The sequence below is a fragment of the Balaenoptera physalus genome, assembly GCF_965194825.1.
Source record: "Balaenoptera physalus genome assembly, chromosome: 16".
In the NCBI taxonomy this organism is placed as follows: Eukaryota; Metazoa; Chordata; class Mammalia; order Artiodactyla; family Balaenopteridae; genus Balaenoptera; species Balaenoptera physalus.
In genome coordinates, this window is record NC_138898.1 from 53,388,619 (window position 1) to 53,408,540 (window position 19,922).

A 19,922-nucleotide genomic window follows, 5' to 3' on the forward strand; every position below is an offset into this window, starting at 1 on the left:
TTACTTTGAGACTTTTAGATTGAAACAAGCACAGAGTTTGGAGTTTCTTCTAGCCCAGAACTCTGAAGATAGGCATATTCAGGAAAGTCATGAGTTTGGTTTGTTTTCCCACCCATCTATGGATTTGCCCCTCCAACGTCGTTTCCACATGACCACAGCAAAAACAAGACAGTTATGAAGGTAGGAATTGGTGGGAAGAAGGACCAGGGCGCTGGTATAAGGGCAAAGCACTATGAAGAAAATGACGGAGAGGGCTCCTGGCAGCATCGGAGAGGCCTGAAGGCATTGAAGTCCCTCCCTAGGACTGACTCTAGGAGTCCGGAGGCTGTTTACGTGTTTGGGGTTGGCTAAGAGAAGGTGAAATAGAGACTGGACTGGCCTGGCCTGCTCTTCTTTCCTTCCTCCTCCTCTCTTTGTTTCTGGTAACTGAATTCTAAGTTGGTGATTGGTGGAGGTGTGGATGAATGTCATGCTAGACAAAATAGATCTTTCTCTGCACACTGATGATGTTGTGAAGCTCTTCTGTAGGAGTTAGCCGTTAACAGTGGGACAAAGTCTCTCTCTGTCTCAGTTGGCCATTATTGTTCCCAATAAGAAACTCGTTATTCAGAATTTGCAGATAAAGGCCCAGGAAAGGAAAGCATCTGTTAAAGGAGCCTTTTCAGGTGTCAGGATAGGCATTCTTAGTTAGAAATAAGCTGGGTCTCTCTCGTTCCGTTGCAAAACCATGTAAGTTTACACTGCTGGAAGGGTGTTCCTGCCAGATGATGTTGATACATATGGCCAGTGGCATTCTGGGCACTGGTTTGTTTTTCTCCTATTTCAAAGAGAGAGGAGCTTCAGAGGATTAAAAACCAAAAGTCTGACCACATTAATCTGGCTTTTTTTTTTTTTTTAAACAGGATAATCTGTTTGGGTGATTAGAACAGTTATCCATATCACTGTGGTTGTATGTTTATGTGTGGGAAACACCAATGGAGGGTAAACAAAATCTAGGGCATTTTAGGGAAGTTCCAACAGGTCCGTTTGCTGCTTTCAAGGATCGTGCACCTTGCTGGGGGAGGTGCACAAGCTGTGGGCCGGCAAGGACAGATTACAGTGCAATCCCCACTGAGGTTGAAGGACACAGGAGGAGGAGAGGGCATGGCTAGTGGGTCAGTGTCAGCAAGGGGAACGTAACGGGGCTGCTGAGGATCCCCAGCGCAGAAGAGGGGAAGGGGGGGCTGGAGGGGAGGGGTTGGGAGGGCTGGAACCCTAGAGAACGGTTCTCATTTCATTGAAAGTGCCCATGTGCTCTAGATTTTATTTTAGCCGTTGACCTTTCAGTCTTGGAGGCTGAGGGAGGTTTCCTTTAAGGAGCTGGGGTTGGAAGCTGGAGAGTGGGAAAGAGGAGCCCCAGGGTTCAGCTCCTCTGGGTAGAAGGGGAAACAGCTCAGTACCTGCTGGCCTCACCACATCACTTAACTTTCAAGATAAATTGCTTTGGATCAAGTTAGGTATCACTCAGATTCACGAACTAGATTGCAGGGGAAAAACGTTTGCTGAATGAGTTTAATTCCCAAGGAAAGATTCATATTTAAGTGGTGTATAATTAATGTGACTTGAGCTTAGAAACTCAGTTTTTCTTAGTTGTCAAGTTTAATATGTTATATTATTTTAGTAAAACAGAAGGCGAGAGCTTGTTGATATTATTGTTTTCTGACTAATAATAGGTTTTACTGAAAAGCTTTTTTACTAAAGCTTTTAATGCATATTCTTTCTAGATTTCATCCAAGTTATTTGGCTGTGAAACAGAATCTTAAGTATATGGATTGGAGTGTCTTTGAAGTGCTGCTGTTTTGCTGATACTGCTCTAGGATGACAGGCGTTAAAAGCAGAAATAGGATTTCCACACTGGGCCCCCAGTGGTAGTTAATGATTTCTTCCTCACACATAGGATCTGTATCTAAAAGATCCTAATTTATTCATCTACTCATTAGCAAATACTTTTTATACATCGCATGTCTTTTCTGGATGAATGAACTGATGGACCTGGAAGGAAGTGCAGAAGGTCTCTGGGCCCCATGTGGTATCACCAGTGTCTGTTGAGGACTTAGTGGCCCCTGTGGTCGGTGCGCCATTGATGAGGTCCCTCAGAGGCCCCCACCGCCTGGAGCCCCTGTGCTGCATCTGCTGACCCTCCTAGGTCAAATTTCATCCCTGCAGCCATCAAGGTTAATAGTTACCAGGAACCAACTGGAAGATCTATCTTTTCTTCACCCAGGGGTCATCGTTTCCTTTCTGTATTTTTAAAAAAATCAAATTGGGACCCTGACCGTATATCTGAGACAGTTTTGTCTCCTGCTGTTTTTCACTGAGTGTTTTGCATGAGCCACTTCCAGTGGTTGTGTGGTACTCCCCACTGTGGGTCAACCATGAGTAGCCATTGTCCTGTTGTGGACGTTTACATAGGCCGTTTCCAGCTGTTTGGAGTAATTTCTTAATGAATGTTTTCATAATATAAATCTTAGTATGAATTTGACTGTTTCAACTAGATTCAGTGTAGCAGAAGTTGGCAGGTCAGAAGGACTTGAGCCTAAGATGTGATATGGGAGTGGTTACTGAATGCTTCCCAGGAAGGTCCTGCCAATTTGGGGCCCTACTTTCTTGTTCCCTGGGTCACATGGAGTATCAGCATCAGACATACCCTCTACCAGCTGGGGAGGGTTGAGAGCGGGTTTGAATCTGGCTTCACTGTTGGGCTTTTGACTTTGAACAGGGACCTGATGTGTGCCTCAGTGCCTCCATCTGTGAAAAGGGATGCCAGTGGTCCTTACCCCCAAGAGTTGTTTTGAGGACTGTGATAATATGTGTGAAATGCTCAGAAGTGTGCGTGACAACAGTAAGTGCTTAATAAAAGTTATTTTTAGAAGTAGAGAAAAATGACAGTTCATTAAGTTCCTTTTAAGCAATATTATTTACAGTTGTATCTATAAGGGGTGTATATTGAGAATTTAAAACAAACTTGCGTGTGCCACCACCCTGTTTTTTTTTTTTTAGTTATTTCTGAGATATACATTTTAAAGTAATAACTAGGATTATGACTTATAACATTATACCAGAACATATAAGATTTTTAGAAATTTCATGTAATGTCTGAAACATTTATATTAACATATTTCCTTACAAATAACCCAATGAAAGTTTAGTATTAGTTGTTTTGCTTGTTTGTGTTTTTATACTGCAGGTTCTTACTCGTCATCAATTTTATATACATCAGTGTATACATGTAAATCCCAATCGCCCAATTCAGCACACCACCATCCCCACCCCACCACAGTTTTCCCCCCTTGGTGTCCATATGTCCGTTCTCTACATCTGTGTCTCAACTTCTGCCCTGCAAACCAGCTCATCTGTACCATTTTTCTAGGTTCCGCATACATGAGTTAATATACGATATTTGTTTTTCTCTTTCTGACTTACTTCACTCTGTATAACAGTCTCTAGATCCATCCATGTCTCAACAAATGACTCAATTTCATTCCTTTTTATGGCTGAGTAATATTCCATTGTATATATGTACCACAGCTTCTTTATCCATTCGTCTGTCGATGGGCATTTAGGTTGCTTCCATGACCTGGCTATTGTAAATAGTGCTGCAGTGAACATTGGGGTGCATGTGTCTTTTTGAATTACGGTTTTCTCTGGGTATATGCCCAGTAGTGGGATTGCTGGGTCATATGGTAATTCTATTTTTAGTTTTTTAAGGAACCTCCATACTGTTCTCCATAGTGGCTGTATCAATTTACATTCCCACCAACAGTGCAAGAGGGTTCCCTTTTCTCCACACCCTCTCCAGCATTTGTTGTTTGTAGATTTTCTGATGATGCCCATTCTAACTGGTGTGAGGTGATACCTCATTGTAGTTTTGATTTGCATTTCTCTAATAATTAATGATGGTGAGCATCTTTTCATGTGCTTCATGGCCATCTGTATGTCTTCTTTGGAGAAATGTCTATTTAGGTCTTCTGCCCATTTTTGGATTGGGGTGTTTGTTTCTTTAATATTGAGCTGCATGAGCTGTTTATATATTTTGAAGATTAATCCTTTGTCCGTTGATTCGTTTGCAAATATTTTCTCCCATTCTGAGGGTTGTCTTTTCCTCTTGTTTATGGTTTCCTTTGCTGTGCAAAAGCTTTGAAGTTTCATTAGGTCCCATTTGTTTATTTTTGTCTTTATTTCCATTACTCTAGGAGGTGGATCAAAAAAGATCTTGCTGTGACTTATGTCAAAGAGTGTTCTTCCTATGTTTTCCTCTAAGAGTTTTATAGTGTCCAGTCTTACATTTAGGTCTCGAATCCATTTTGAGTTTATTTTTGTGTATGGTGTTAGGGAGTGTTCTAATTTCATTCTTTTACATGTAGCTGTCCAGTTTTCCCAGCACCACTTATTGAAGAGACTGTCTTTTCTCCATTGTGTATCTTTGCCTCCTTTGTCATAGATTAGTTGACCGTAGGTGCGTGGGTTTATCTCTGGGCTTTCTATCTTGTTCCATTGATCTATGTTTCTGTTTTTGTGCCAGTACCATATTGTCTTGATTACTGTAGCTTTGTAGTATAGTCTGAAGTCAGGGAGTCTGATTCCTCCAGCTCCGTTTTTTTCCCTGAAGACTGCTTTGGCTATTTGGGGTCTTTTGTGTCTCCATACAAATTTTAAGATGATTTGTTCTAACTCCGTAAAAAATGCCATTGGTAATTTGATAGGGATTGCATTGAATCTGTAGATTGCTTTGGGTAGTATAGTCATTTTCACAATGTTGATTGTTCCAATCCAAGAACATGGTATATCTTTCCATCTGTTGGTATCATCTTTAATTTCTTTCATCAGTGTCTTATAGTTTTCTGCATACAGGTCTTTTGTCTCCCTAGGTAGGTTTATTCCTAGGTATTTTGTTCTTTTTGTTGCAATGGTAAATGGGAGTGTTTCCATAATTTCTCTTTCAGATTTTTCATCATTAGTGTATAGGAATGCAAGAGATTTCTGTGCATTAATTTTGTATCCTGCAACTTTACCATATTCATTAATTAGCTCTAGCAGTTTTCTGGTGGCAGTTTTAGGATCCTCTATGTATAGTATCATGTCATCTGCAAACAGTGACAGTTTTACTTCTTGTTTTCCAATTTGTATTCCTTTTATTTCTTTTTCTTCTCTGATTGCCGTGGCTAGGACTTCCAGAACTATGTTGAATAATAGTGGTGAGAGTGGACATCCTTGTCTCGTTCCTGATCTTAGAGGAAATGCTTTCAGTTTTTCACCATTGAGAATGATGTTGGCTGTGGGTTTGTCATATATGGCCTTTATTATGTTGAGGTAGGTTCCCTCTATGCCCACTTTCTGGAGAGTTTTTATCATAAATGGGTGTTGAATTTTGTCAGAAGCTTTTTCTGCATCTATTGAGATGATCATATGGTTTTTCTTCTTCAGTTTGTTAATATGGTGTATCACATTGATTGATTTGCGTATATTGAAGAATCCTTGCATCCCTGGGATAAATCCCACTTGATCGTGGTGTATGATCCTTTTAATGTGTTGTTGGATTCTGTTTGCTAGTATTTTGTTGAGGATTTTTGCATCTATATCATCAGTGATGTTGGTCTGTAATTTTCTTTTTTTGTAGTGTTTTTGTCTGGTTTTGGTATCAGGGTGATGGTGGCCTCATAGAATGAGTTTGGGAGTGTTCCTTCCTCTGCAATTTTTTGGAAGAGTTTGAGAAGGATAGGTAAGTGTTAGCTCTTCTCTAAATGTTTGATAGAATTCACCTGTGAAGCCATCTGGTCCTGGACTTTTGTTTGTTGGAAGATTTTTAATCACAGTTTCAATTTCATTACTTGTGATTGGTCTGTTCATATTTTCTGTTTCTTCCTGGTTCAGTCTTGGAAGGTTATACCTTTCTAAGAATTTGTCCATTTCTTCCAGGTTGTCTATTTTATTGGCATAAAGTTGCTTGTAGTAGTCTCTTAGGATGCTTTGTATTTCTGCAGTGTCTGTTGTAACTTCTCCTTTTTCATTTCTGATTTTATTGATTTGAGTCCTGTCCCTCTTTTTCTTGATGAGTCTGGCTAATGGTTTATCAATTTTGTTTATCTTCTCAAAGAACCAGCTTTTAGTTTTATTGATCTTTGCTACTGTTTTCTTTGTTTCTATTTCATTTATTTCCGCTCTGATCTTTATGATTTCTTTGCTTCTGCTAACTTTGGGTTTTGTTTGTTCTTCTTTCTCTAGTTTCTTTAGGTGTAAGGTTAGATTGTTTACTAGAGATTTTTCTTGTTTCTTTAGGTAGGCTTGTATAGCTCTAAACTTCCCTCTTAGAACTGCTTTTGCTGCATCCCATAGGTTTTGGGTCGTCGTGTTTTCATTGTCATTTGTCTCTAGGTATTTTTTGATTTCCTCTTTGATTTTTTCAGTGATCTCTTGGTTATTTAGTAATGTATTGTTTAGCCTCCATGTGTTTGTGTTTTTTACGTTTTTTTCCCTGTAATTCATTTCTAATCTCATAGCACTGTGGTCAGAAAAGATGCTTGATATGATTTCAGTTTTCTTAAATTTACTGAGGCTTGATTTGTGACCCAAGATGTGATCTATCCTGGAGAATGTTCCATGCGCACTTGAGAAGAATGTGTAATCTGCTGTTTTTGGATGGAATGTCCTATAAATATCAGTTAAATCTATCTGGTCTATTGTATCATTTAAAGCTTCTGTTTCCTTATTTATTTTCATTTTGGATGATCTGTCCATTGGTGTAAGTGAGGTGTTAAAGTCCCCCACTATTATTGTGTTACTGTCAATTTCCTCTTTTATAGCTGTTAGCAGTTGCCTTATGTATTGAGGTGCTCCTATGTTGGGTGCATATATATTTATAATGGTTATATCTTCTTCTTGGATTGATCCCGTGATCATTATGTAGTGTCCTTCCTTGTCTCTTGTAACATTTTTTATTTTAAAGTCTATTTTATCTGATATGAGTATAGCTACTCCAGCTTTCTTTTGATTTCCATTTGCATGGAATATCTTTTTCCATCCCCTCACTTTCAGTCTGTATGTGTCCCTCGGTCTAAAGTGGGTCTCTTGTAGACAGCATATATATGGGTCTTGTTTTTGTATCCATTCAGCAAGCCTGTGTCTTTTGGTTGGAGCATTTAATCCATTCACGTGTAAGGTAATTATCGATATGTATGTTCCTATGACCATTTTCTTAATTGTTTTGGGTTTGTTTTTGTAGGTCCTTTTCTTCTCTTGTGTTTCCCACTTAGAGAAGTTCCTTTAGCATTTGTTGTAGAGCTGGTTTGGTGGTGGTGAATTCTCTTAGCTTTAGCTTGTCTGTAAAGTTTTTGATTTCTCCATCAAATCTAAATGAGATCCTTGCCGGGTATAGTAATCTTGGTTGTAGGTTCTTCCCTTTCATCACTTTAAGTATATCATGCCACTCCCTTCTGGCTTGTAGAGTTTCTGCTGAGAAATCAGCTGTTAACCTTATGGGAGTTCCCTTGTATGTTATTTGTCATTTTCCCTTGCTGCTTTCAATAATTTTTCTTTGTCTTTAATTTTTGCCACTTTGATTACTGTGTGTCTCGGTGTGTTTCTCCTTGGGTTTATCCTGTATGGGACTCTCTGCACTTCCTGGACTTGGGTAGCTATTTCCTTTCCCATGTTAGGGAAGTTTTTGACTATAATCTCTTCAAATATTTTCTCTGGTCCTTTCTCTCTCTCTTCTCCTTCTGGGACCCCTATAATGCGCATGTTGTTGCGCTTAACGTTGTCCCAGAGGTCTCTTAGGCTGTCTTCATTTTTTTTCATTCTTTTTTCTTTAGTCTGTTCTGCAGCAGTGAATTCCACCATTCTGTCTTCCAGGTCACTTATCCGTTCCTCTGCCTCAGTTATTCTGCTATTGATTCCTTCTAGTGTAGTTTTCATTTCAGTTATTGTATTGGTCATCTCTGTTTGTTTGTTCTTTAATTCTTCTAGGTCTTTGTTAATCATTTCTTGCATCTTCTCAATCTTTGCCTCCATTCTTTTTTTTTTTATTTTTTTTTATTTTTTATTTTTTATTTATTTATGGCTGTGTTGGATCTTCGTTTCTGTGCGAGGGCTTTCTCCAGTTGCGGCAAGCGGGGGCCACTCCTCATCACGGTGCGCGGGCCTCTCACTATCCCGGCCCCTCCTGTTGCGGAGCACAGGCTCCAGACGCACAGGCTCAGCAACCGTGGCTCACGGGCCCAGCCGCTCCGCGGCATGTGGGATCTTCCCAGACCAGGGCTCGAACCCGTGGCCCCTGCATTGGCAGGCAGATTCTCAACCACTGCGCCACCAGGGAAGCCCCTTTGCCTCCATTCTTATTCCGAGGTCCTGGATCATCTTTACTCTCATTATTCTGAATTCTTTTTCTGGAAGGTTGCCTATCTCCACTTCATTTAGTTGTTTTTCTGGGATTTTTTCTTGTTCCTTCATCTGGTATATAGCCCTCTGTCTTTTCATCTTGTCTATCTTTCTGTAAATGTGGTTTTTGTTCCACAGGCTGCAGGATTGTAGTTTTTCTTGCTTCTGCTGTCTGCCCTCTGGTGGTTGAGGCTATCTAAGAGGCGTGATGGGAGGCTCTGGTGGTGGGTAGAGCTGACTGTTGCTGTGGCGGTCAGAGTTCCGTAAAACTTTAATCCACTTGACTGTTGATGGGTGGGGCTGTGTTCCCTCCCTGTTGGTTGTTTTGCCTGAGGCAACCCAACACTGGAGCCTACCTGGGCTCTTTGGTGGGGCTAATGGCAGACTCTGGGAGGGCTCATGCCAAGGAGTACTTCCCAGAACCTCTCCTGCCAGTGTCCTTGTCCTCACGGTGAAGCAGAGCCAGCCCCCGCCTCTGCAGGAGACCCTCCAACACCAGCAGGTAGGTCTGGTTCAATCTCCCCCAGGGTCACTGCTCCTTCCCCCGGGTCCCGATGCGCACACTATTCCGTGTGTGCCCTCCAAGAGTGGGGTCTCTGTTTCCCCCAGTCCTGTCGAAGTCCTGCAATCAATTCCCACTAGGCTTCAAAGTCTGATTCTCTATGAATTCCTCCTCCTGTTGCCAGACCCCCAGGTTGGGAAGCCTGACATGGGGCTCATAACCTTCACTCCAGTGGGTGGACTTCTGTGGTATAAGTGTTCGCCAGTCTGTGAGTCACCCACCCACCCACCAGTTATGGGATATGATTTTACTCTGATTGCGCTCCTCCTACCGTCTCATTGTGGCTTCTCCCTTGTCTTTGAATGTGGGGTATCCTCCTTCGTGAAGTCCAGTGTCTTCCTGTCGATGATTGTCCAGCAGCCAGTTGTGATTCTTGATGCAGTTTTGAAACCAGTTCCATCAGGTACTGACAGACAGCAACCAGGAACTAGGAGCTCCTTCAGACACTGTGGAAGTGGGGAAGTGTCTTCCTTAAAATGCAGGAATGGTGAATGGATTATTTTCTCCTTTGGGGTTGAGTTATTTAGCGGTTCTTTCAGCTTCTGGTTTGAAACTAAACATCCAGGGTTAAGAAATCATAACACTACTTTCGCTGCGACTTGTTGTTCATGTTCCTTGAAAAGAACTATATATACCTTTTGATGGGTCAAAAACACGCCACCTTTTTATCCTTTGTGCTCAGTCTAGTTGCACTTGCTCACAGGGGGTCGCGTGTAGAGGCCTCACACCCGGCTCTTCAGAACTCCTCAGCTTGCTGAGCGTGTGGAGAAGCGCTGTCCACCACCCTGTTTTAAACGTAGGATTTTACTAGGCTCTTAGAAGCCCTCTGAGTGGTTCTGCTGATTGTAATCTCCTCCCTTCCAACCCAGAAGTCACCTGCATCCTGATGTTCATGTTAATCAAGTTAATGGCATGTAAAGTGTACCTTTATGCAATTCCAAAGTATCCGAAGGAAGTTAGAAGAGCAAAGAAATCCTGTATTTCAGTGTTTCATAGTATGTTTGTGGTATGCACAAAGTTAATGTTGAAGGTACCGGTTTATTAGCAAAATTCAGACATTGTTTACTGAGTCTTGGGGTCTGTTAAGCCTGAGGACTAGACGTTAGGCGGCTGGCTAGGCGGCTGGCAGCTGTGACCTTGTGTTCTTCCACCTGCCTCTCGCTGGGTGAGAGGCTCCAAGGGGCTGCAGAAGAGAGTGGGAGGACAGATTAAGTGGTCACCCTCGGGGATCACCCACTAGACGCTTCTCCCTCCCCTGGTGCACTTTCTCCACGCTGCTCCATGGAACAATAGAAAGTCTTACTCGGGTCTTCATTTAAATCCAGTCAGCCATCCACCTGGAGCTCCTAAGTGTAGTTCCATGCTGGTTAGGATGAGGTGCATTTTGCTGTGTGTCGAGCTGCACAAGAGCATTGGTGACCATTTGTGTCATGTGGGCCAGCTCCCGGTCTGCCTGTGGTTGAAGGTTAATGTGGGCGGAGCATGTGGCATGGTCTGTGTTACAAGCACCCATGCCCCGCAATCCCCTCCCACCACTTTAGGCAGTAGCCATGCCTGGTCTGCCCTGTGAACACAAGACAGATGTATTTCACAAAGTAACTTTGAGCTCCTGACTGTTGTGGGCACCCAGCAGCCCTCAAGGGGTGGGTTAGTGTTATACAACTCACTTCACAGACTAGTAAATTATGGCTCAGAGAGAGTGTGGCTTACCCATGGTTACCCATGATTTCAGCTAAGTTACCTTGGGTCCTCGATTTTGCTCCTTCACTCTAGTTCTTCATGGTAGAGGTCTGGGGTTTGGGGAAGGTGGCAGTGATTGCTGTCCCTGCCTCTGCCAGGTTTTCTGTGCTGGGCCTAGCTTTGTGGACTTTCTTGAGGTGAGAGGAGGTTCTTACCATAATGTTCTTTGCCAGTGAGCACAACTGACTTGAGAGCAGTGTCCCTTTGGGGATGAGCTGGTCAGATTTTGTGGCAGTCTACCACCCCCCTTTATGCAGGGACCTAGAGGGAGGTGTTCCTCTGTGCGGTGTGTTGGCTGTACCGGTCGAGGGCCTTTCAGAGCACACTCCGCCCAGGCAGCATTTAAAGGCAGCTTAGCCTTTTGAGTTTGGGATCCTTTCTCTTGCTGGCTGGAGTCTTAAGCTGCGTGACAGCATCTTGACCATAGAAGGCCCTGATTTTGATCTTGATTCCTCTCCCAGTGTGTTAGGGAGCTCAGCCTTCCTGTATCATTTTGTCTGCCTCACAGTTAGAATTGGGCCTCCTAATTCAGTATATAGTTAACTCAGTTTACTCACAGATAAATATAGTATGTGGAAGGGGGATGGGTTTCATTTTGGTCTTGAAGAGCTTATTTTATGATCTGATGACCCTTGGTTGGGAAAACCTGTGTGTGTGTGTGTGTGTGTGTGTGTGTGTGTGTGTGTGTGTGTGTGTGTTTGTCTTCTGTGTTATTTAATCATAAAACTGCTTATAGGGGCTTCCCTGGTGGCACAGTGGTTAAGAATCCACCTGACAATGTAGGGGACATGGGTTCAAGCCCTGGTCCGGGAAGATCCCACATGCCGCAGAGCAACTAAGCCCGTGCTCCACAGCTACTGAGCCTGTGCTCTAGAGCCCGCGAGCCACAACTACTGAGCCTGTGAGCCACAACTACTCAGCCCGCATGCCACAACTACTGAAGCCAGCGCGCCTAGAGCCCGTGCTCCGCAACAGAAGAAGCCACCACAATGAGAAGCCCGCGCACCGCAACGAAGAGTAGCCCCCGCTCGCCGCAACTAGAGAAAGCCTGCGTGGAGCAACGAAGACCTAACACAGCGAAAAATAAATAAATAAAATAAATAAATTGATTAAAAAACAAACAAACCAAAAAAACTGTTTATAGTGTGCTCCCTCCGAGTCAGCTTGAGTGCTTTGTGTAGATTAACTCATTAAATCCTCATAGCAAGCCTGGAAGGTCCGGTTCTCCTTATCCCTGACCATTAGGTGAAGTCTGAGCCACAGAGAGGTGACTTAGTGTATTCAAGGTCAGATGGCCGGTCAGGAGCAGAGCTGGGGTCCCAACCTGGCAGAGTGCAAGTTCTCACAGTCTGGTGGTAACTTCTGTACTTGTACCTGTAACTTGTTTGTCGGAGGCAGCAACTATTCATATGCAAAAGGTTTGGACAGTTTAGTAACTAATGATTAAGCATTTGCAACTATTTATTCTTGTGACGTCAGATTCTTCCTCAGCAGGTTTGTAGGTAGAAGTTTTAAACTCTTAAGAGCCAAGACATGTTTAAAGCATCTAGTTGCGATTGCTTAAATACGGGGTGTGTAGGCCCCGAGGTTTGAATCCTTGGCTCTGGTGCGGAATGACAGGCTCCCTCCTCAGGATGAAAGACTGTTTCTCTTCACACCAACCCTGAGTCTAGCTTCAAACTCCCAAGCTTCTTCTTCATATGAAATCCTTGCTTAATTTGCACTTTATCCTTCCTAAAGAGATAAAGACATAAAGAAAGATCCAGAGGGATCTGAGGAACATCAGTCAACCCTTTTCCCCTGAAGTCAACTCGTCTGCTTCCTGGTGCTGACTCAGGGGCTGTTTGCTGTTTTCTTTTCTCCTTCTAGTCCCTAGGGCTCAAGTAAGATTGGGCTCCTGGTAGGTGCTAAGTGAATATCTGTTAATAGAATGAACAGATAAATCACTTTTCATTGTAAAGTGTTTTAAACTATATTTCAAAACAGAGGAGGAGAAACCATGAGTCTTCCTTCCTAACACAACCTCTCTGAACCATTTTGGAGAAGAAATCATCTCTTCAGCTGAACCCTACCCCATGTTTAGACACAGCAGGAGCCTTGGGAAGCCACCGAGGCCACTGGCTGTGGCTTCTCCCCTACACACTTGCAGTGCCTTCTGAAACCTGCTGAGTTGCCTCCTCTCTCCACTTCCTCATCTGACCCTCGCAATACTGTCTTGCCACCAGGTAATTAAGGTCTGAGGTGCGCTTTAAAAATATATGACTCTGTATTTTAAAAATAAGCTTCCATTTACCTGGCAGTTTAGTCTCCTAAGGGTTAGTGAAGTTGTTGTCTGCAGCTTTGGAAGAGGTGAGGTGTCTAGTATAGGAGACTTGATGGAGGTAGAAAAGAAATCTGTGGGTCATTGTTTTCCTTTGCCCCAAATTCATTTGCATTTTAATCTGTTTGTCAATCAAATATTTGTCACATTTAGCAGTTTTGAATGTTGGATACTGGATATTTTGATGTTCATATTTTCCGAAATTCTCTTAGTGGTTGAGCAATGTATTGCATAGTTAAATTGAACCTTGATGTGTTTTTGGTGGATACGAAAATGTAATTCCATCGCAAATTAATTTTCCCTTGAGGGTTTCTACCTCTAAGAGGAGACTGCTGAACTCAACACTCAAAAAGTCAAAGAAGTTGAAAATCCTAAGCTTTTATATACACATTGGTGTGAAACCAGTTGAAGTCTACAGAAAACGCCCAGTTTATGGGCAGTATTTTTACAAGTTCATTTGGAAGTCAGTTGTTTAAGACTTGGGTTTGTCTTCCTTACAAGAGATGCTCTTGCGGAAGGGTGTCGTGGTCCTGCTCTGGGGAGGCTGTGAGCACACAGGCGCCCTCCTGCTTGCTCAGTCACGCGACACAGTGACAGGTGCAGGACAAGGTTCATGTTGAGTGCAGTTGGGGGGGTGTGACCCACTTTTCCGGAGACATCCCAGGTGCTGGATGTTCGTGGCGCTGGTTTTCCTGGCCAAGTGCAGTTGAGAACAGCTGTCCTTCCTTGTTCGCAGTAGAGCTGAGCCACAGACATGGCTCCCACTTCATGCAGTTATGGAAGCTTGTTCTGACAGCCACACAGGAAGCAGGAGAGAGGAGCACAGAAGGGGTCCTGTCCTGTGGGGGGATTTAAAGGATGCTGGTACCGGGAAGTGGGGGAGAAAGGGTGGGGGTTGGGGCCTGGCCTGGTCAGTGCGAGGCCTTGGCCACAGGGAGCCACTGGTGTGAAGCTGTTGGTGAGGCAGGCTGCAACTCCCAGCCTTCTCTTGGGTGTGAGGTGCTTGCATTTGGGGTGTACCTGAGTGTGTAGGAAAGGCCAGCAGTCATGACTTGTGGTGACACAGTGCCTACAGGACCAGGTAGAGAGCCGCGTTCTTGAGAACTTGTGACCAGCTCCATTTTATTAGGGAGGGCGAGGATGGGGGACAGGGTATTGTTGCTTTAAATTTCTCCAGAGACTTAAATTTCAGAAGCTGTTGAGTAACCAGATGTATTTACTTACCATAATTTTGGGTCACCAAGTGGGTGGTAAGCTGATTGGGCTCTGCTGGGAGGGAGTGACTCTCCCAAGGCCCTGGGTTGCCTGGGCACACAGGGCTGCACTGCCTCCGCAGGGCCCAGGGCTGGAGGGCTGGAAGGAGCTCCTTGGGAGCCTGACCCCCGCCTCTGCCCCTGGGCCACCATATAGTGAGTGTCCTCCAGATCATGGCAGACCGTCTGAGAGTGCTGTTTATGTAGCTTAATTACCACCTCAAATGTGAAAAAAATCAGTCCTTTAGAATAATAGCTGTAGTACAAATAAACATTTGGGCTTTTCACACTGGAAGAGGGCTCTTTTCTTAGGTTTTTCATTTTATAATTGATGCTTTTAAAGTGCTTTAAAAGGTAATATTTTGAGCATCATTTTAACTGCAGAAGTGAAACTGTTCATTAAAACATACCCATGCCAGCGACTTATCACTACAGGAAGAGAAAGCATGAGCACTGAGTTGTCACTATGAACATCTCTCCGTCAGGGGCCATGAGAGCTGGTCCTGCACTGAGGTACTTGGCTGGCGTGCTATGGCCGAGGCAGGAAGGAAATTGCGGAATTCCACAAAGGAGAAAGGCTGCCCATGACAAGTCCCTGTGTCATCATGCCCATAAAGCTGGAGCAGAGCGGATGCTGCTGTGGCGCTTCCAGAGCGGCAGTGGTCTGGTGTCCAGCATCTTCCGGCCCAGGTCTGATGAGGGACAGTACAGCCAGGGTTAGGCTGGCATCCGACTCTGGTTCAGGAGGCACCAGGACTCTTATGGGAAGTCCCATTGCTCAGGCTTCCACCCTTGTGGTTTGAGGTGCCCAGAAGTGACCCCAGGAGGAGTGTTTCAGGGACCCTGAGGTCCTGCCTGGCATCCAGAGGTTCTGTCTGGAGGTGGCCCGTCCAGAGGGCCAAGCTGGACTGTTGTGAGTCTAGAGCTGCTCCTGCCTCTGGGCTTTCTCATTGCCCAGTCCTCTCCTGGGAAGGCTTTCCCCACCTCCTCGGGTCTTTGTTCAGATGTCACCTTCCTAGTAAGGGCTTCTCTGATTATTTAAGTTTGTACCACTCCCATCTTCCTTCCCTGCTGTATTTTTCTCACAGTTATTTATCACCATTTGACACACTGTAGATTTTACCTGGTTTTTGTTTTTTGGGGGGAGTCTGTCTTCTCCTACTAGAATGTGGGCTTCTTGAGGGCATGGGCTCAGTTTTGTTTTTTGCTGTATCTTCAGTGTCTAGAACAGTGCATGGCACACAGTAGGTGCTCAGTGAATATTTGTTGATGAAGTGGATAAAACAGTGTGGTCTTGAGGGTACTGCATTTACCTTAAATCACTGAAGCTGCTATGAACTGCTGGTGGTGGCCCTGCCGTTTCTTATAAAGCATGTGGTGGAAAAGCAGGTATGTGTGTATGTCTGTCTGTATTACATCATCTGTTATTGCCATTTCAAAAATCCGGAGTTCATTCTACACTTCACTTGGATGTTGATTTCAGAATGACTGGTTTTTCCTTCTGACTCATAAAGGCTGCTGAATCTGAATTTTGAATCTGAAACATTAGGGGAAAGTGAAATTTTGAAACACGTGATGCATGATTAGCTATTATTATATTTCATATTCTGTATATGAGTATTCCCCTTCCTGCCACTGCAGCACATCTAAGCCGCTGTCACCCTCCCCTGGACCTGCTGCAGCCCTCTGGCCGCTCCCCCCTACCCCCCCAGCACCCTCTCCCAGCCCCTCCCCAACCCATGCTCCGGCCTCACAGCACTCATCCACTTCTGCCATGGCTGCCCTCACAGCTTTAATTTGCTAGTTCTGTAAATGATACTGGGTCTGTCACTCTGTTGGGATGTAGCTTCCTAGGGGTAGGGACCACGTCTGCCTTACAGCCAAGTCCCTGGACCGTCGCTAGCACAGCAGCCATGTTTGTTGAGTAACTGGGTTAAAAATGTAGTTAATTTACCTTTTTTGAGAAACACTGATGAGCAAAATGAGTGCATATATTTTTATGACATAACAGAAAAGCATGGCTTTGGAGAACAGGGTGTACTTTACAGAAGTCACTCCACATCTAGTCACTCCAGAGCTGTCTGTGCTAGTGAGTTAAAGGTCTTGGCGCTCCCCTTGACCCTCCTGGGACTGTGCGCACTGCGCTGCGGGATGCGCTATAAGCTGTGGCAAACAGCAAAATGTGCCTGCTGTGTGTGGCGGGGATGAAGGGGCGGAGAGGTTCCTGGGGGCAGTGGCGGAGTCCTGGGCGTTTGAGGTGGAGGGGGATGGTGGTTGTGCTCTGGGGGTGAGGCCGGCTGGTATATGTGTGTAGACATACAACATTCTCTCCCTGCCCCCTCTCAGCCTGGCCCCAGGGTCACGTTTCCACCTGCCGGCGTCTCCAGAGCACACACACTGTTTCTCTCCTCTGACTGTAGTCAAGCTTTTTACTTCAGTGCCCACCAAACTGAAGCGGGCATGGTTTAGCTCAGGCTCCAGAACATTCTACACCTGTCCAGAGCATGCTGACAGTTTCAGCCAGCTGCGGATGACAAAGAAAGACGGCTTACTAGTTTATGTTAATTTATACTAAGGTGGTGTGTATCCCTTAAAGAGAGGCTTATCAGCTGCCTTCAAACCTCTCATTGAAGTTGTGCTTTTGGGCTGGATGAACTTGCCAGGCATCTTGTAAAAGTAAGAGTTGGCATCAGGTGCATTAATGTTTACAGATGGGAAAATCCTGTGCTCCAACCTTTACCTTGTGACAGGTTCTGGGAAGTATACAGGTGGCCTGGGCATTTTCTGTGGCGCTTATCATGGACGGGTGTCAGGGAGGACGTGAGCAGGTTTTATCCAGCACGATGCTCTACCTCCTACCTTGTCATTGCCCAGCCAGATGCTGCTCGGTGTCATAGATCTGGAGGCAGGTCCAGCTCTGTTGAGACAGCATGTTGATTTTCAGCGCACCTCGTGGTTGATTTCTGCATGTCCACCAGAAATGGACAGAGTTGCGAGCCGAGGGCTGCCGCCTGGTTGGTACCTGTGTGTGGGGTCGGTCCAGCTGAGGTCAGGAGCAAACCTGTATTTTCTAAGGGACAGTGCTCTCCTTTGAGGACCTGTTCTGGAGACCTTTTTTTTTTCTTTTTTTAATAACCATAGAAACTACTTTGATGAAAAGGAAAGAAAGCTCTCAGAAACATGTACTTGTCAACCAGTGTTTCATTAGACGTACCTTTTACTGTCTTTGGAGACCACTCTCCGTGGGCTGGACGCGTGTTCAGTTATCATTATGGAAGTTGGAGCTGAAGACTGCTTTCCTCGGTAAGTATTCCTGAAGCCAGCATAAGAATTCTTCACTGTGCTGGGCCTTCCCAGGGTGTTTGACATCTGGGTCATCTGTCCCTGGAGTAGCCAGTTTGATGGTGGTTGTCACGCCGGGTCTTGCTTTCCGTGGCTGTGGATGCCTGCTGCCTGCAGGCCCTGCCTCCTCATCCTTGCTGCTCTTGGATGTCACTTCCAGCACCTCCCCTCCCAGAGTTGAGCTTCTGCCCTCCGTGAAGAAGCAGTGGGTTGTCCCTCGCCTGTGCCAGAAACCTTCATGTGACACATACGTTGGCGCCTTTGCTAGAATTGTCATTGGGTCCAGAAGCATGTCTATGTAAGATTACATTTTTCCAGGTCCATGAGTCACCTCATCACGTTTTGTTATTTAAAAACTTCATGTTTGGGCTTCCCTGGTGGCGCAGTGGTTGAGAATCTGCCTGCTAATGCAGGGAACACGGGTTCGAGCCCTGGTCTGGGAAGATCCCACATGCCACGGAGCAACTGGGCCCGTGAGCCACAACTACTGAGCCTGCGTGTCTGGAGCCTGTGCTCCGCAAGAAGAGAGGCTGCGATAGTGAGAGGCCCGCGCACCGTGATGAAGAGTGGCCCCCGCTTGCCACAACTAGAGAAAGCCCTTGCACAGAAATGGAAGACCCAACACAGCCAGAAATAAATAAATAAACAAATGTGGGGTTTAAAAAAAAAAAACAAAAAACTTCATGTTTGAGATTTTATTCAGTAGTTCACTTGTCAGTTTTGAATTAAAAGCAACATTTGCCACTGTTCTGTGCATCTCCGGTTGTCTCCTTGAGCCTCACTTGGCAGGAGGCTGGGCGCACAGGTGAGCTTAGATGAGGTCGATAAACAGGCCCGTACTTGGTGGGACAGGTGCGGTGGGGGTGGGGCACGACAGAGACAGGCGGTGCTCTCCCCTCCCCTATCCCGTTGGGCAGCGATGGCCCCCGGTGGGCCTGCGACCAGGCCAGTTGGAAGCAGTGCTGTAGTGCCTGGGACGGCGCTGTGTGAAGTGCTGGCTCTTTCTGCTTCCCCTCTCTCGTGTGTGTCCCTTTGGGTCACACAGTCCTGCTGCTCCTCAGTCCCGGGCCTGAGGGTCTGCACTTGGAATGACCCTGCAGGCCCAGGGAGTGCTTACCCCTTGGCTGTGTCTGGGAACCCTGTGAGGTTCTCGGTGCTCCCTGGGCACAGCTCTCGGTCATCGTGCATCTGGCCTGGCTGGTGAGGACAGTCCAGGCCTATCTTGGTTCTTGATGGGCCTCAGCGTGGTGACTGTGACCTCTTCCTCACTTACCACTGCCTTCGAGGACAGAAAGTTCCAGCTAATCTCCATGAGAAGTTATTGAATTTGATTACACTTCTGTTAAGATTGTATGCTTTGTTTATAGGGACAAATTATTAAGGTACTGACTGACCAGAGAGCTTGGTCCAGCCCTTGGTACCTCTCATGAGATAGAGTGTTTATGAAATGCATAAGGCACGCTTGACTTATTGGGACCCATAGAGCATTCAAGAAAACAGCAGTTTGCCGTAACTAAATGGTGCGCCTTGGACTCCCATTCCAGCTAGAGAGCCTATACTGCTGGTCATGTTTGTGCTGTGTGCCACATTTAAAAAGTCAGATTCTCTTAGATATTTTTTACAAAGCCAATTAGTCATATTCTCCTAGTATTTCACTGACACTGTGCCTTGGGTTAATTCCTTCATATTTGTATACCTTACCTGAAGTGATAATGATCTTGACAGACCGATAAGTAAAAGAAGCTTGCCCTCTCCCAGCTGTGGTGCAGCTCCAGAGTTGGTGGTGGCTCCTTGGTTGGGAGCTGGCATGTGGTGTGTCTTCTGGGGTGACCCTGCCTGAGCTGGCCTTCCCGGGGCTGGCCTGCCGTGTGGAGCCGAGGTTTATATGGCCTTTCGGGGACTGCCCAGACTCCTGCCTGTTCTTGCCATCTGCTGCCTCACTTCTCCACCTCCGTGCTCATCATGTTTGGGTCACAGGATGTTCCGTCTAGATTTGTTTTTTACTTATCTTAAGATGAGCGTCTCTGTCTCCATCAACTTTTCTCTTGTGGTTGAGCTGTCACCCTCTGCAAACCATTGGTTACTGTGTGCTCGCCTGTCTTGCCTGTTCTTGGTGCACTTTCTACAGGCTTATTCATAGTTCTCTGAAGTCTCCCTTCCCTATTTTTTTTTAAAATTATTTATTTATTTATATTTATTTATTTTTGGCTGTGTTGGGTCTTCCGTTTCTGTGCAAGGGCTTTCTCTAGTTGCAGCGAGCGGGGGCCACTCTTCATCGCAGTGCGCGGGCCTC

General features: G+C 45.2%; 1 protein-coding gene across 4 annotated transcripts in view; it reads left to right on the forward strand.

Moving 5' to 3' along the window:
- The window catches only part of PDPK1 (3-phosphoinositide dependent protein kinase 1), an 80,923-nt gene that overhangs the window by 10,017 nt on the left and 50,984 nt on the right, over window positions 1–19,922 (forward strand). The window contains exon 2 of one of the 4 annotated variants that reach the window (XM_082428713.1): window positions 17,429–17,590. The exons of the other annotated variants lie outside the window; for them this stretch is intronic. The gene's annotated coding sequence lies outside the window, so the exon portion shown is untranslated. The remainder of the gene's footprint in view (window positions 1–17,428; window positions 17,591–19,922) is intronic. 4 annotated transcript variants of the gene reach the window in all.